The sequence below is a fragment of the Chiloscyllium punctatum genome, chromosome 38 (genome assembly GCF_047496795.1).
Source record: "Chiloscyllium punctatum isolate Juve2018m chromosome 38, sChiPun1.3, whole genome shotgun sequence".
In the NCBI taxonomy this organism is placed as follows: Eukaryota; Metazoa; Chordata; class Chondrichthyes; order Orectolobiformes; family Hemiscylliidae; genus Chiloscyllium; species Chiloscyllium punctatum.
In genome coordinates this window covers 11,803,158-11,817,759 of record NC_092776.1, presented here as the reverse complement: position 1 = coordinate 11,817,759, position 14,602 = coordinate 11,803,158, and the positions used below count along the sequence as shown (strand labels likewise).

The 14,602-nt window shown below is 43.9% G+C and overlaps 1 protein-coding gene across 3 annotated transcripts in view; it reads right to left on the bottom strand.

Moving 5' to 3' along the window:
• The window catches only part of LOC140463341 (zinc finger matrin-type protein 4), a 394,724-nt gene that overhangs the window by 199,612 nt on the left and 180,510 nt on the right, over positions 1-14,602 (bottom strand). The window lies entirely within an intron of this gene.

Here is a 14,602-nt window from a genome sequence, read left to right as displayed (position 1 = left end):
GTAAAGAGTATAATACAGCCACGTAAATTGCAAGGTATCTATTGGAATGAATGAGCTTAACTTAGTGGCAATTTCATTCTTGTATTCTTAAGACAGGCCATCACATTTGTTCTTTTAAAAATATCTTCTCAGGATGTGTCTGTCATAGGCAAGGCCCGGCATTCATTGTCAATCCCTCGTTGCCCTTGAGAAGGTGGTGGTGAGCTACCTTCTTGAACTGCTGCAGTCCATGTGCTGTAGATAGACCCATAGTGTCCTCAGGAAGGGAACTCGAGGATTTTGACCCAGCGACACTGAAGGAATGGCGATATATTTCCATGTGAGGATGGTGGGAAGTTTGAAGGGGAAATTGCAGGTGTGCGTGCTAACTGTATCTGGTGCTCTTGTCCTTCTAGATGCTAATGGTCGTGGGTTTGGAAGCTGCTGCCAATGGATTTTTGGTGAATATTTGCAGAGCACTTGTAGATAGTACACTGCCACAACTGCACAACGGTGGTGGAGGGAGTGAAGGCAATGATTAGGTGCTGATGAAACATTGCTGATGAAGCACTTTGACAGAGGGAACAAGAGAAACAGAGAAAAGAGATAGAGAAAGAGTGAGAGTCAGAATAAGATGAAGGGGCAAGGCATTTGCAAAAGATAGAAAAAAAGAGTGGAAAACGCTTGACAAAACCGAAGCATTCTGACCTCTAGTTCAGGAAGTCTTGTGTCTCAAGCCCACTTTTTCTGCGCTTCTAACTGAATGTAGCGAGAAAAGAGAGGTGTTCCTGTGATGAGACATTGAATTGAGGCTCTGTTCAATAAGAGGTTACAGATCGTGGCAAATTTGTTGAGAGAAAATGGGCAGTTCTCCCAATGTCCTGGCCAAGCAGCCAGCGCAATCAAAAACAGGAAGCTTGTTTAACTGAGCACTGGCCTCATTGCTACGTGTATGACTGTGCTGGCTGCAAAATGTTTACTTTACCAGGTCACCACATTTCCAAGTGTGTCTTTCTGTGCGAAACGTTTAATGATATTTCTGATGGATGAGAGGAGGCACAACATGTAAGTTACATTGCTGAGAAATACAATTACCATTTGAGGCAGTGTAACTCATTAACCTATAAGTGCCTCTTCTGCTGTAGACCCTGTGTAGTGTAAATTGCTGGGTTGATGTTGCCTGGTTACATCTGTCTAGAGCCTTCACACACCCAGCATACACTGTTTTATACTCTCAAAAATGTCCCAGTTACAAAATGATTGCAAACTCACATGCAGCAAGGATCATGTGCGTGTCTTTTTCCCTCCATATCAATGTCTTGCTGTGTCTCTCACTCTCTCTATAACTCACTCTGTTTTATCTTTTTCTCATGCTCTGTCCCTTCTGCTGATTCTGACTCTGATTCTTTCTCTCTTCATTATCTCTATCTTTCTCGCTCTCTCTCCTTTGCCTTCATTTATTTCCTTTATGCTCTCTGCTGCTCTCGATGTTCCCTCTCTGTCTCTCCCCCTCCTCTTGCTCTCACTGCGTTCTTTTCATGCGTTCACATTATCCTGTATCAGTTCTCTATCTTAAAACATATTTGGTTTTGTACCATTAACATCAAGAAGAACACATGGCCACTCTCTGTTGGAAATACTTGCCCATGTCTTCATGGCTTCCAGACAGCTCCACTCCAATGTTCCCACAGACCTGAAGAATCCCTACAATGTGGAAGCAGGCCATTTGGCCCATCAAGCCCACACCAACCCACTGAACAGCAACTGACCCCATCCCTGTAACCCTGCATACCCCACGGCTAAGCTACCTAACCTGCACATCCCTGGAGACTATGGGTAATTTGGCATGGCCAATCCTGCACATCTTCGGATTGTGGGAGGAAACCCAAGCACCCGGAGGAAACCCATGCAGACATGGAGAGAATGTGCAAACTCCACACAGACAGCCACCCGAGGGTGGAATCGAACTCGTGTCCCTGGAGTTGTGAGGCAGCAGGGCTAACCACTGAATCATCGTCAGCCTCCTATCTTTCATCCAAATCTGAATTCATTCAGAACTGTACTGCCCTTTTGAGGTATAGATAGGGTAGGTTGTAGGAATCTCTTCCCCATGGCAGATGGGTCTAAAACCAGACTGCACACGTTTGACATGGGGAGTAAGTGGGTTTAGAGAAGATCCTGGAAAGTTTCTTTTTGCCCAGAGGATGGTAGAAATATGGAACATGCTGTCTGAGAGAGTGTGGAGGCAGATACTCTCACAACATTAAAGAAACATCTGGATGAGTGGTTAAAATGCTAGGGCATAATAAGCTAGGGAGCAAGAGCAGGTAAATGGGATTAGTGTAGTTTAGTGTTTTTTGATTGGCATAGACATGGCGGGCCGGAGGACCTGTTTTTATGCTGTATGATTCTATGACACCATCTATGTGTAATTTGCACCAAATCCTGTGTACCCCTTGCACCACGTGCTCCATTCCCTAAACTGGCTGCTGGTCCAGCAATGCCTTGAATTTAAAATTCTTAATTTTCTTTACAAAGCACTCTGTGGTCCTGCTTCTCCCTATCCCTGCAATCAGCTCCAAGCCACAACTCTCCAAGATCTGCACACTCCCTCTAATTCTGGCCTCTTGCACAGTGAGTTGCTTTACCACAGCCCGGACCCCAATTCTCTCCTTAGACTATTGCATTTGTCTCTTGCCAGCTATTTTGGACACTCCTTAAAAATCTACCCTTTTCCTGTCTGGATGGACGCACCTGTGGCGCGCCTCAGGCCACGAACGTGCGATTTGAATGCAAATGTTTGTCATCATTAACCTTTCGGAGCTGCAGCTGAGGCTCTGATTCCAGCGTTACCACATCAGATGGGGAGGGAGAAGGCACTCAGCCAGGGTGTGTTCAGCCCTGATAACCAGACTGAATGAAACAAGCCATGAACTGAGAGATTAAACCGGAGCCAAACAGAGAGACAGTCAGCTGGGACAAATCTCTGTACAGAAATTAAAGCAAGCAAGACAAACAATGGAGAATCTGTAAGAACCAAAACTGATTTTCACAACAGCCACATTGCTAAGGTTCTGGATTAACTCATCTCATATTCAGAGATATCCTTCTCCTAATCTTACACCCTTTCTACTTCCTTCACTCCTTACACGGCACTGTAACTGTGCTGGCTTCTTCTAAAAGCTATCCAATTAATTCCATTTCCCTCTGCTCTTTTGTAACAAACAGGAGGGAGGCTGATGTTTCTTTAACATATCAACTCCATCTCTGTCTCTACAAAGGTTTGAAATAAAAGAAAACAAATAGGTCATGGTTGTGTTACTACATTCATAATCCTAACCCCATGGTGGAAGTTCAAGTTAAGGAATCTGGAGATTAAAAGTTAGTACCAGTTACTGTCTGAATGAAGTGTCTGCTGGTCATAAACAGCTACTGGATCATTGAAGTCCATGAAGGGGAACAGCTTCTCTGGCCTTACCCTGTCTGGGCATCAACATAGTTCACTCTTAAAGGACCTATGATGATGTCAGCAAGTCATCCAGAATACTTGACCTGGGAGAATTTGATGGGGTCAGGGTGGAGGGAGCTTTACTCTATATCAAACCCTGTGCTGTCCCTGTCTTGGGAGTGTTTGATGGGGGAACAGTGCAGAAGGACCTTTACTTTGTAACTAACCTTGTGCTGTATCCATCTTAGGAGTATTTGATGGAGACAGTACAGAGTCATAGAGTCATAAAGACGTACAACATGGAAACAGATCCTTTGGTCCAACCTGTCCATGCTGACCAGATATCCTAAATTAATCTAGTCCTATTTGCTAGCACTTGGCCCATATCCCTCTAAACTCTTCCTTTTCATGTACCTATCAAAATGACTTTTAAATGTTGTAAATGTACCAGCCTCCACCATTTCCTCTGGCAGCCCATTCCATACACGCACCATACTCTGTGTGAAAAAGTTACCCCTTAGGTCCCTTTCATACCTTTCCCCTCTCACCCTAAACCTATGCTCTCTAGTTCTGGACTCCCCCATCCCAGGCAAAAAAAACCCTTGTCCATTTACTTGATCCATGCGCCTCATGATTTTATAAGCCTCTATAAAGTCACCCCTCAGCCTCCGACGCTCCAGGGAAAACAGCCCCAGCCTGTTTAGCATCTCCCTATAGCTCAAATCCTCCAACCCTGGCAACATGCTTGTAAGTCTTTTCTGAACCCTTTCAAGTTTCACAATGCCCTTCCAATAGCACGGCGACCAGAACTGCACACAAAAAAACTGGCCTAATCAATGTCCCACCTCCTATACTCAATGCACTGACCAATAAAGGCAAGCGTACCAAATGCCTTCTTCACTATTCTATCAACCTGCAACTGGAGGGAGCTTTACTGTATATCTAATCCCGTGCTGTGCCTGTTCTGAAAGTGCTTAATGGGGGACAGTTTAGAGTGTGCTTTACTCTGTACTTAACCTCGTGCTGTCCCTGTCCTGGGAGTGTTTGATGGGGACAGTGTGGAGTAAACTTTACGTTGTTCCTGACCTGTGCTGTACCCATCCTCGAGATGTTTGATGGGAAGCCGACTCTTCTACTTTGAGCCTAAACCATGCTCTGAATTGTTTGAACAAAATCCCATTTACACCAAGAGGTGATGCCTTAGTAAGGTGGGAGTAGCTGGAGGAGAAGGAACTTTTTTTTAAACAGAATATAATTTTGTTGCTTTATTTCAAAACTACGTGGAACCTTGATAAATGAGACAGAGAGCAGCAGTTTTACCTGGCATAAGGCTTCATAATCAGAAGGCATATGAAGTCCACAGAGGCTGGTATCCCATCACCCTTCATATCGAGAGTCCTTGACACTGATCCAGCTTCCTCAGAGACACCTCTTAGAGTGAACAGAACTCTTGATTCTCCTATCTAAATCAGTCACCCAGTGCTCTCTGATTGGATCATATTAACAGCCCCAATCAGGGAACTCATATTCTTTGAGGTCCATCTGTCTGACCTTGTTACAATCACTAAGATCATAAGACACAGGAGCAGGCCATTCAGCCCTTCAGGTCTGCCCTGCAATTTTGTCATCTTCCTGTCCATCCCCTATAATCCTTCACTCCCTTGCCGACACAGCTTCCATTGCTCTCTGGATTAAAGACTTGCAGAAAGTAACATCCTTTGAGACAAGAAATTCCTCAACTCTTCATTGGGAAACTCCTTATTTTAAGAAAAATGTGGCCCCTGCTTCTAGTTCCACCCAGAAGGGGTAGCAGCATCCCAACATCTACTCTGTTAAGTTTCCACAGAATCGTATGTTTCGGTAAGATTATCTTTCATTCATTTAAACTCCAATGAGTCTAATCCCTGCTCAACCCTTCCCCATGAAGCAACCCCTTTATTCCAGGAATACACCTTCTCTGAACTGGACTGACAGCAAATGTATACTTCCTTAAGTAGGCTGTCCAAAACACTACTCAGAACTCTAGGTGCAGCCTCACCAATGTCCTCTGGAGTTGTAGCATGATGTCCCTACATTTATATTACATCCCACTTGAAATAAAGACAAACACTTTTTTTGTATTCATCTGTGGCATCATTGGCTGGGTCAGCATTTATTGCCTGTCCCTACTCACCCTTGAGTAGGTAGTGGTGAGCTGCCTTCTTGAACCTTTTCTGTCCATATGCTGTGGGTTTACCCACAATGCCCTTAGGGAGGGAGTTTCAGGACCTTGACCCAATGACACTGAAGGAACGGTGATATATTTCCAAGTCAGGATGGTGAATGGCTTGGAGGGGAATTTGAAGGTGATGGTGTTCCCATGTATCTGCTGCCTTTGTCCTTCTGGATGGAAGTGGTTGTGAGTTTGGCAGGTGCTATCTGAGGATCTCTGGTGAATTTCTGTGGTGCATGTGTAGATGGTACACACTGTATTCTTATTCACTTGTATTTGGGATTCAAGGACACCCAGAACCCTCTGTACCACTGCATTCTGTGTTTTCTCTTCATTGAAACTGTGTACTGCTTTTCTAATTTTCATGCCAAAATGGACAACTTCACGTTTTCCCACATTATATGTCAATCTGTGAAATGTTTGCTCACTCACTTAACCTATATACCTTTGTAGACTCTTTGTGTGTTCCTCACAACCGACTTTCTGACCTATCTTTGACTCATTAGCAAATCTGTCAACAATAGATTTGGTTCCTTCATCGAATGCATTAACTTAGATAATCTCATCCCTGTGACATCTCCATTAGTTTCAGTTTGTCGGCCTAAAAATGATCCATTTGTTAGAACTCTCCCTTTCATGATCACTGTCACAATTTCTATCCATGTGAATGCATTACTCCAATGTCATGGTCTCTGTACTTATGAAGTAACATTTTTGAGTGACACCTTAGTGAATGCCTTTTGTGAACCTTAATGTACCACATCTACTTGTTCCTCTTTATCTGCCTTTTTTGATACATCTCAAATTGGAAAATTAATCAGACAGGAAATGAGGAAAACTTTCCTTCAATAGTGAACTGTTGTGATCTGGAATGTACTTCTTTGAAAGGGCAATGGAAGCAGATTCAACAGGAGTTTCAAAAAAGTATTTACCTGAAAAGAAGGATTGTAGGGCTAGGGGAGAAGAGCAGAGGGAGAGAGTGTTTGAAGGGCATGCCTAGGAACGATGGACCAAATGTCCTCTTTCTCTGCTAATATCATTCTGGGTAATTTGTGCTGTCATCTCTGGTAATCTCCCTCTGCAAATGAAGATTCACCATTCAGACTGGGATGGTCGAGAGGGCTTAGTGAATTTGACAGGAACAAGGTTTGCTGGAACCGTCTCTTTGTTTTGGATAGATCCACTTATGGGAAGTTCAAGTCTCTCTGAAATTAAACATATATTATACATACAGATGCATACATAAATGTATAAGAATGAAAAGTCTAGGTCTTTTCTAGCCGTCTAATGAGCTGCCTGATTTAGCTGGCATACAGATAACATTATGAGAGCCTCTAGCTTGATAAGGAGAAGCCTTTATAATCCCCAATTACCGCCAAGACTGACTCAGTCATGTTTTGATAATAAATTCTAAAGCTGGGACAGATAAGCTGCACAAATTTACCTTGAGCAGGTAGGAAGAATGAGCACTGCTTTCCAGAAACCCATGAAGCATTTTGACTTAATTTTGAAACATTGAGTGGCTCCCGAATGAGAAAGCAGGCGCACTATTATTTCATGAATTTCTTTTTTCCAGCTGTTCCCCGCTTGCTCTGTCAGTGCGGATTTTTTCCCGTGATTACCTACCCATTATGATTTGTCATGTGTGAACAGGAAGCACACGCAGGTCATTCAGTCACGGGAGGCATCACACCTCTGTCCACTGGCTGGCTATTTCCCTGGAGGCTGGGTCAGTCATGTCCTGCCTCTGATTGCCCTGTCCTCACATTACTGCCATTGGTCTCTCAGCATCGAGAGTGTGGTGCTGGAAAAGCAAAGCAGGTATGGCAGCATCCGAGGAGGAGAGACAGGCCTCATTCCCGATGAAGGGCTTATGCCTGAAACATCGATTCGCCTGCTCCTCAGATGCTGTCTAACCTGCTGAGCTTTTCCAGCAACCTCTGTTTCTATTTCAGATTTACAGAAGCTGCAGTTCTTTCAGCTTTTATGTCAATCATTTGGTTCTCTGGCTTTCCACATCCAATCAGAAATTAAACAAAATTTTCATGACCCAATTGGATCATTTTTGACTTACTGTTAAGGAACTATGTTCCAAGGAAATAAACACTTTATTTTCAACAGCCTCAGGTACTAGTCTCCTTACTCTTGCTCAAACTGTGGTGATGATGCTGAAATTGTTAATCCAGAAGCCTGGGTTAATGACTGGAAACATGAGTTCAAATCCCACCACAGCATCTTGGGATTTTAATAAAATGAGGCACCGTGGATGCTGGAGATTTGAAATAATAACAAAGTGTTGGAGAAACTCAGCAGGTCTGGAAGCATCTGTGGAGAGAAGAACAGATCTCTGAAGCATAGTCATATTGGCTTTGAAACGTTAACTCTGTCTCTCTCCACAGATGCCGCCAGACCTGCTGAGTTTCTCCAGCACATTTGTTCTTTTCTATCTAGGGAATTTAAATTAATTAATTGAATGAATCTGGGGTATGAAGCTAGTGTCAACAATTGTGGCTCTGAAGCAACTGGAATTTCTTTAAAAAATCTGGTCATCTCATGTCCCTTTGGGAAGGTAATCAATCATTCTCACTTAGTCCAGCCGATATGTGACTCCAGGCTCACATCAATGTGATTGACTCTTAACCACCCTCTGAAATTCTACTCAGTTGTATTCAAGATGGCGGCTTACCTACACCTACAATTGGCCTTGCTGGTGGTCACCAAATCTCACGAATTAAGAAAATAAAGTGTTAAGGAGATTAATCTTTGAATTTTGAAGATTCCAGAGCAAGTCTGGAGGGCTAGTAATCCTCTGCCTCAGAGCTCCAGTGGTGGTTTTATTAACTTCTGTGTCGAAATGGCACAAGTTGTGATGGTCTGCTCTTAAATGCTGAACTGAAAATCCTGCCTCTGAGCAAATTAGCCTGAATCAATTGTTAATGTCCCAGTAATTACAAACACAGGCATCAGTCATGAATTTTCCTAGCTCGGGGAACTCACTGATGAAGCCATCCAACTTGAGATGACCTTCATGGTGTAATGTTAGAGGATTATTAGTGAGGTATTGATTCTGTAAAGCATAAGCACACACTCACAGTATGAAGGTTGTCTCAATTTACTTTCTGCTTGTCTCTAACAATTTCAATTTCCTATTTTCTCTGAACAAAACTAATTTCAGGGCAATTTTCTCAACCACCTCTTGGAAACTAATCTTGCCTTCAAAGCCTCATGTACCTGCTTCCCTTCCTTTGCATTAGGTCCTTGCTTATCAATTGCCTTTTGTGGATTTTGACTGGCAAAGGTAAAAATAAAAGCGTGGGTTTGACTAGAAAGAGCACAAATCAAACATATATGTGGTGCTTTTTTATGGCAAATGTATATGAATAGATTGACAAAAATGACACCTGAAGAACAGAAGTCCTCATAATGAGCTGGGTGATGGTTTAGGCCTAATCGACAATGAGAGGCCTGTAGCCTTTCTCTTCACTTCCAGTTGGGGAAGTGGTTATCAAAGAACAGGCAAGAAGAATCCAGAATCCTCAATGGTCTCTGCAGACCAACCAGGAAAAGTACTCTTTCAAAATGTAAAAAAAGAATTTTGAAGAAGGACCCCAAACGTTAACTCTGTTTCTCTCTCCAACTATGCTGCCAGAGTTTTTCCAGCAACTTCAAGGACAGCAGAGAGCCTGGTCCCTCAAACTGTATTCCACCGAATCCGATTTCATCTGGGATTTTGCTTCCACCACTCTCTGGAAGATCCTGGAGACTCTAGGGAAATCCTGGAGGGTTAGCATCTTGTGAGATTATCAGTGGAAACACAGCTCCTAAATAAAATTAAGCCTCTTTCTTTTTCATGATATTGGGAGAGTATCCCAAAATCCTAGGTTTTGGAACTTTAACCGCAATTGGTGTTACTGTGACGTATGTGGCACTTAGCAAGATGTAGCGAACAGCGTGCCATGATGGTTTGGTGCTTGGACTTCAAGTGTTTATAATTTAAATAAATGACTTAGATGAAGGGGCAGAAACTATGATTGCCAAATTTGTCAATGACTCAAAGATCGATAGAAAAGTCAGTTGTGAGAAGGACACTGGAACTGACAAAAAGATATAGATAGTTTAAGTGAGTGGGCAAAGACGTGCAAATGGAGCGTAATGTGAGAAAAGTGAAGCTGTCTATTTTGGCAGGAAGAATAAAAATGAATTATATTATCTAAATGGCAAGAGATTACAGAGCTCTGAGTTGGAGAGGTATCTGGGTGTCCTTGTGCATGAACTGTTAAAGATTGGCATTCAAGTATAGCAAGAAGTCAGGAAAGCTAATAAAGTGTTATCATTTATAATGAAGGGAATTAAATGTAAATACAGCGAGGAAATGCTTCAGTCACACAGGATACTGGTGAGACTGCATTTGGAGCATTGTGTACACTATTGGTTACCTTATTTAAGGATGGCTCTAAATGCATTGGAGGTAGTTCAGAGAAGGCTTCCAGATAAATACCTGGAATGAGAGGTTGTCTTACGAGGGAACGTTGGCAGTCTCGGTTTGTAGGCACTGGAGTTTAGATGATAAGGATGCAACTTGATGCTGAAGAGTCTTTACTGGATGGATGTGGAGAGGTTGCCTGCTGTTTATGGGAAAAATCCATAACTAGGGATCATCGTTTAAAAACCAGGGGTTGCCCATTTAAAACAGAATGAGGCAAAACAACATTTCTCACAGACAGCTGAGTGTCTTTGAAATTCCCTGAAAAGGTGGTGGGAGCAGAGTTCTGCATATTTTTTAAGGCAGATTCTTGTTAAGCGAGGGGCTAACATGTTATTGGGGGGAGGCGGGACTCTGGCTTTGAGGTTACAACCAGATGGTATTGGATGGCGTAGCAAGCTAAAGGGGCTCAATGATCTTTACCTCCTCCTGATATGGATATTTGCAGCCATCAGGTTGAAAGCCTTGCAATGTAGCACGAACATGGAGGGAGCAGATATATCTGTGCTAGCTCTCTCAGGAGATAGAGATGCTACTTGACCAAATGCAGTTATAGATCTGGCTATCATTCAACAATCCTTCTTGTTACTGAAGAACACAGCCTCTTCTGTAGATGCTCTATGATGGTATGTCGCCTACCATCAATCACAATATGAGCCCAAGGCAAAGGAGGATTGTTGACACGGAACGACCTTAAATAACCTTTACCCAGTACCACATGCTAGTAGAGGTGACAAATACCACAAGATGCCCATGAGTAGTCAACCAAGCAAATACCATCTGAATGAAGCATGAATGACTTTTAAATTAGAGCTGTTCTGGGCTGAAGCCAGGAATTACTTCCTTCTCACAAAGGGAAAGTGGGAATCTGCAATACTCTCCCCTTAAAAGCTGTTCTGGATGGAGGGTCGGCTGTAAAGTTCGTTGGGTATGGGAATTACAGAGAAAGAAAAGGAGGGAAGAGAGAGTTAAAATAGATATCTGCTATGGTCTAACTGAATGGAGAAACAGAATGAATGGGCTGAATGGTCTCCTCATGTTTCAGGGCTGTACCTCTGAGCTACAGGAGGACTCTCACTGAGGATTCTATAGAAGGACTCTCTATAGCAGCCTCCCCACACTCCTTGACTGTGTTTGGACCGTTAGCTTAAGCTAATACTGGTTTGAGTTAAAAACGCAAATAGGCTCTGGCCGGTGGTGTTTCCATGACAACTGACCAAGATTGCAAACACCTGAGCCTGGCTGATAGGTTCAACTGCGTCACACTAGGGAAATAGTGAGCTAGGGTGTCACAGGGAGAGACTGAGAGAGAGAGAGATGGAGAGAGACAGATAGATTAAGATGGAGCAAGATACAGAGAATTAGGAATATACATATTTAGATAAAGTGATGTGGAGCCTGATAGAGCTATGGAGTAGGATATGTTTTATATCTATGAGGTTTAAAGAGGGACAGTGATAGAGATAGACAGAGAGGCGAATAGAGAGACAGCAAGACACGCGGTGGCTCAGTGGTTAGCACTGCTATCTCACAGCACCAGGGACTTGGGTTTAATTCCAGCCTCAGGCAACTGTCTGTGGAGTTTGCACATTCTCCTCGTGTCTGCGTGGGTTTCCTTCGGGTGCTCTGGTTTCCTCCCACAGTCCAAAGACGTGCAGGTCAGGTGAATTGGCTGTGCTAAATTCCTATTGTGTTCAGGGATGTGGAGGTTAGCTGCATTGGTCAGGGGTAAATATAGGATAACAGGGCAGGGGAATGGGTCTGAGTGGGTTTACTTCAGGGGTCAGTGTGGACTTGTTAGGCTGAAGGGCCTGTTTCCAAACTGTAGGGATTCTATGAAACAGACAGGATGCAGGTCTAAGGAAAGGGGTGGAGCAATAGAGACAGGGTGCAGGTATAAAGAAAACAGAGGTAGATAAAGATTGACAGAGAGTGAAACAGGGAGGGATACAGAGAGGGACGTGAAGAGATAAAAGATAGAGACAGGGATATGCTGTACATAGAGATATAGAGAGATGAAGGTAAACATAATGTAAATAGTGAGTTTTGAGAAGATTTGTATCTCAGGTTGAGGTTTACTCGCTGAGCTGTAAGGTTCATTTCCAGACATTTCATTAGGAGGAGAAAGTGAGGACTGCAGATGCTGGAGATCAGAGCTGAAAATGTGTTGCTGGAAAAGCGCAGCAGGTCAGGCAGCATCCAAGGACCAGGAGAATCGACGTTTCGGGCATCAGCCCTTCTTCAGGAATGAGGAAATTGTGTCCAGCAGGCTAAGATAAAAGGTAGGGAGGAGGGACTTGGGGGAGGGGCGTTGGGAATGCGATAGGTGGAGGGAGGTCAAGGTGAGGGTGATAGGCCGGAGTGGGGTGGGGGCGGAGAGATCAGGAAGAAGATTGCAGGTTAGGAAGGCGGTGCGGAGTTCGAGGGATTTGACTGGGACAAAAAGTGGGGGGAGGGGAAATGAGGAAACTGGAGAAATCGGAGTTCATCCCTTGTGGTTGGAGGGTTCCCAGGCGGAAGATGAGGCACTCTTCCTCCAACCGTCTTTTGGAGGAAGAGCGCCTCATCTTCCGCCTGGGAACCCTCCAACCACAAGGGATGAACTCAGATTTCTCCAGTTTCCTCATTTCCCCTCCCCCACCTTGTCCCAGTCAAATCCCTCGAACTCAGCACCGCCTTCCTAACCTGCAATCTTCTTCCTGACCTCTCCGCCCCCACCCCACTCCGGCCTATCACCCTCACCTTGACCTCCCTCTATCTATCGCATTCCCAACGCCCCTCCCCCAAGTCTCTCCTCCCTACCTTTTATCTTAGCCTGCTGGACACAATTTCCTCATTCCTGAAGAAGGGCTGATGCCCGAAACATCGATTCTCCTGCTCCTTGGTTGCTGCCTGACCTGCTGCGCTTTTACAGCAACACATTTTCAACACAGACATTTCATTACCCTACTAGGTAACATTTTCAGTGTGCCTCAGGTGAAGCAATGCTGAAAATTCCTGCATTCTATTTATATGTTTGGTTTTCTTTGGGTTGGTGATGTCATTTCCTGTGGTGATGTGCTTTCCTGTGGTGAAGTCACTTCCTGTTCCTTTTCTCAGGGGGTGGTAGATGGGGTCTAACTCGATGTGTTTGTTGAAAGAGTTCCGATTGGAATGCCATGCTTCTAGGAATTCCTGTGTGTGTCTTTGTTTGGCTTGTCCTAGGATGGATGCGTTGTCCCAGTCGAAGTGGTGTCCTTCCTCATCCATATGTGAGGATACTAGTGAGAGAGGGTCATGTCTTTTAGTGGCTAGTTGGTGTTTATGTATCTTGGTGACTGGTTTTCTGCCTGTTTGTCCAATGTAGTGTTTGTTACAGTCCTAGGACAAGCCAAACAAAGACATGCACATTGGATAGCAGAACACTGGCTGAGACCTCTAGCACCTGGGATGAAAGCCATCTCAGACTGATAGAATAAAATGATCTCTGTCCCTAAGGGATGGAGTTTGGTGAATTTCCATTCCAGAATTAACAGCCACAGATGTAGCCAAAGGAATATCTTTGTATCCCTGGGAACAGAGGATTCTCTGTTGAAGGGCATTTGCTTTTTATCAGAACGGTGCCATCCCTAAAAATGAGAGGCCATTTCATAAAGGGCTTCAGTCCATTTTAGAAATGTTTTATGTCAAACCTAAATGCTTGCTTAGAAATTCATGCTAAAATGAAATCATAGGTAATTACATATGGATTCCTGTGGTGAGGTGATATAGTATCCGTCCAGGGTGCAACAGGCCATTCAGCCCATTCAGTCCATACTGACCCTCTGAAAAGCATCACTAAGAAACACCTCCCTACCCCATCTCTGTAACCCTGCATTTCCCATGGCCAATCCATCTAGCCTGCACATCTTTGGATTGCAGGAGGAAAGAGAAGCACCCGAAGGAAGCAGACACAGGGAGAATGTGCAACCTCACACAGACAGTCACCTGAGGCGAGATTGAACCTGGTCCCTGGCGCTGTGAGGCAGCAATGCTAATGGCTGAGCCACCGTGCCGCCCCAAATCTCCACACCTCTGAACCAGGATGCCTGGGTTCAAGCCCCACTCTTTCCACAAGTATATCACCACATTGCTGAGATAGATTGATTAAAGATGCTCAGAGGCCATTTAGCCCATCACATCCATGCTAGAGCTCTCTTACCATCATCTTCTCCCAGTGCTTCCTCTCCTTCTAAATTTTCATCCAATTTTCCTTTCAAGGTGCAATTGTCTCGATCTCAATCACTCCTGAGGGAGAGAGCTTTCTGTGCTTTAATGGCCTGCTGCCTAGTTTCCCCTCAACTCTCTTGAAGCATTCTGTTTTCTAAGAATGATACTCTTTTTCTTGTAATGTGGATAACAATTCAGTCAAAGACAAATTTAAAAATGACTCTTTTTTTTCCTCTCTGAGGAGACAAAATGCATAAGTTCAATTCAGTCAGTGATAGGGGAAGACAGTGGA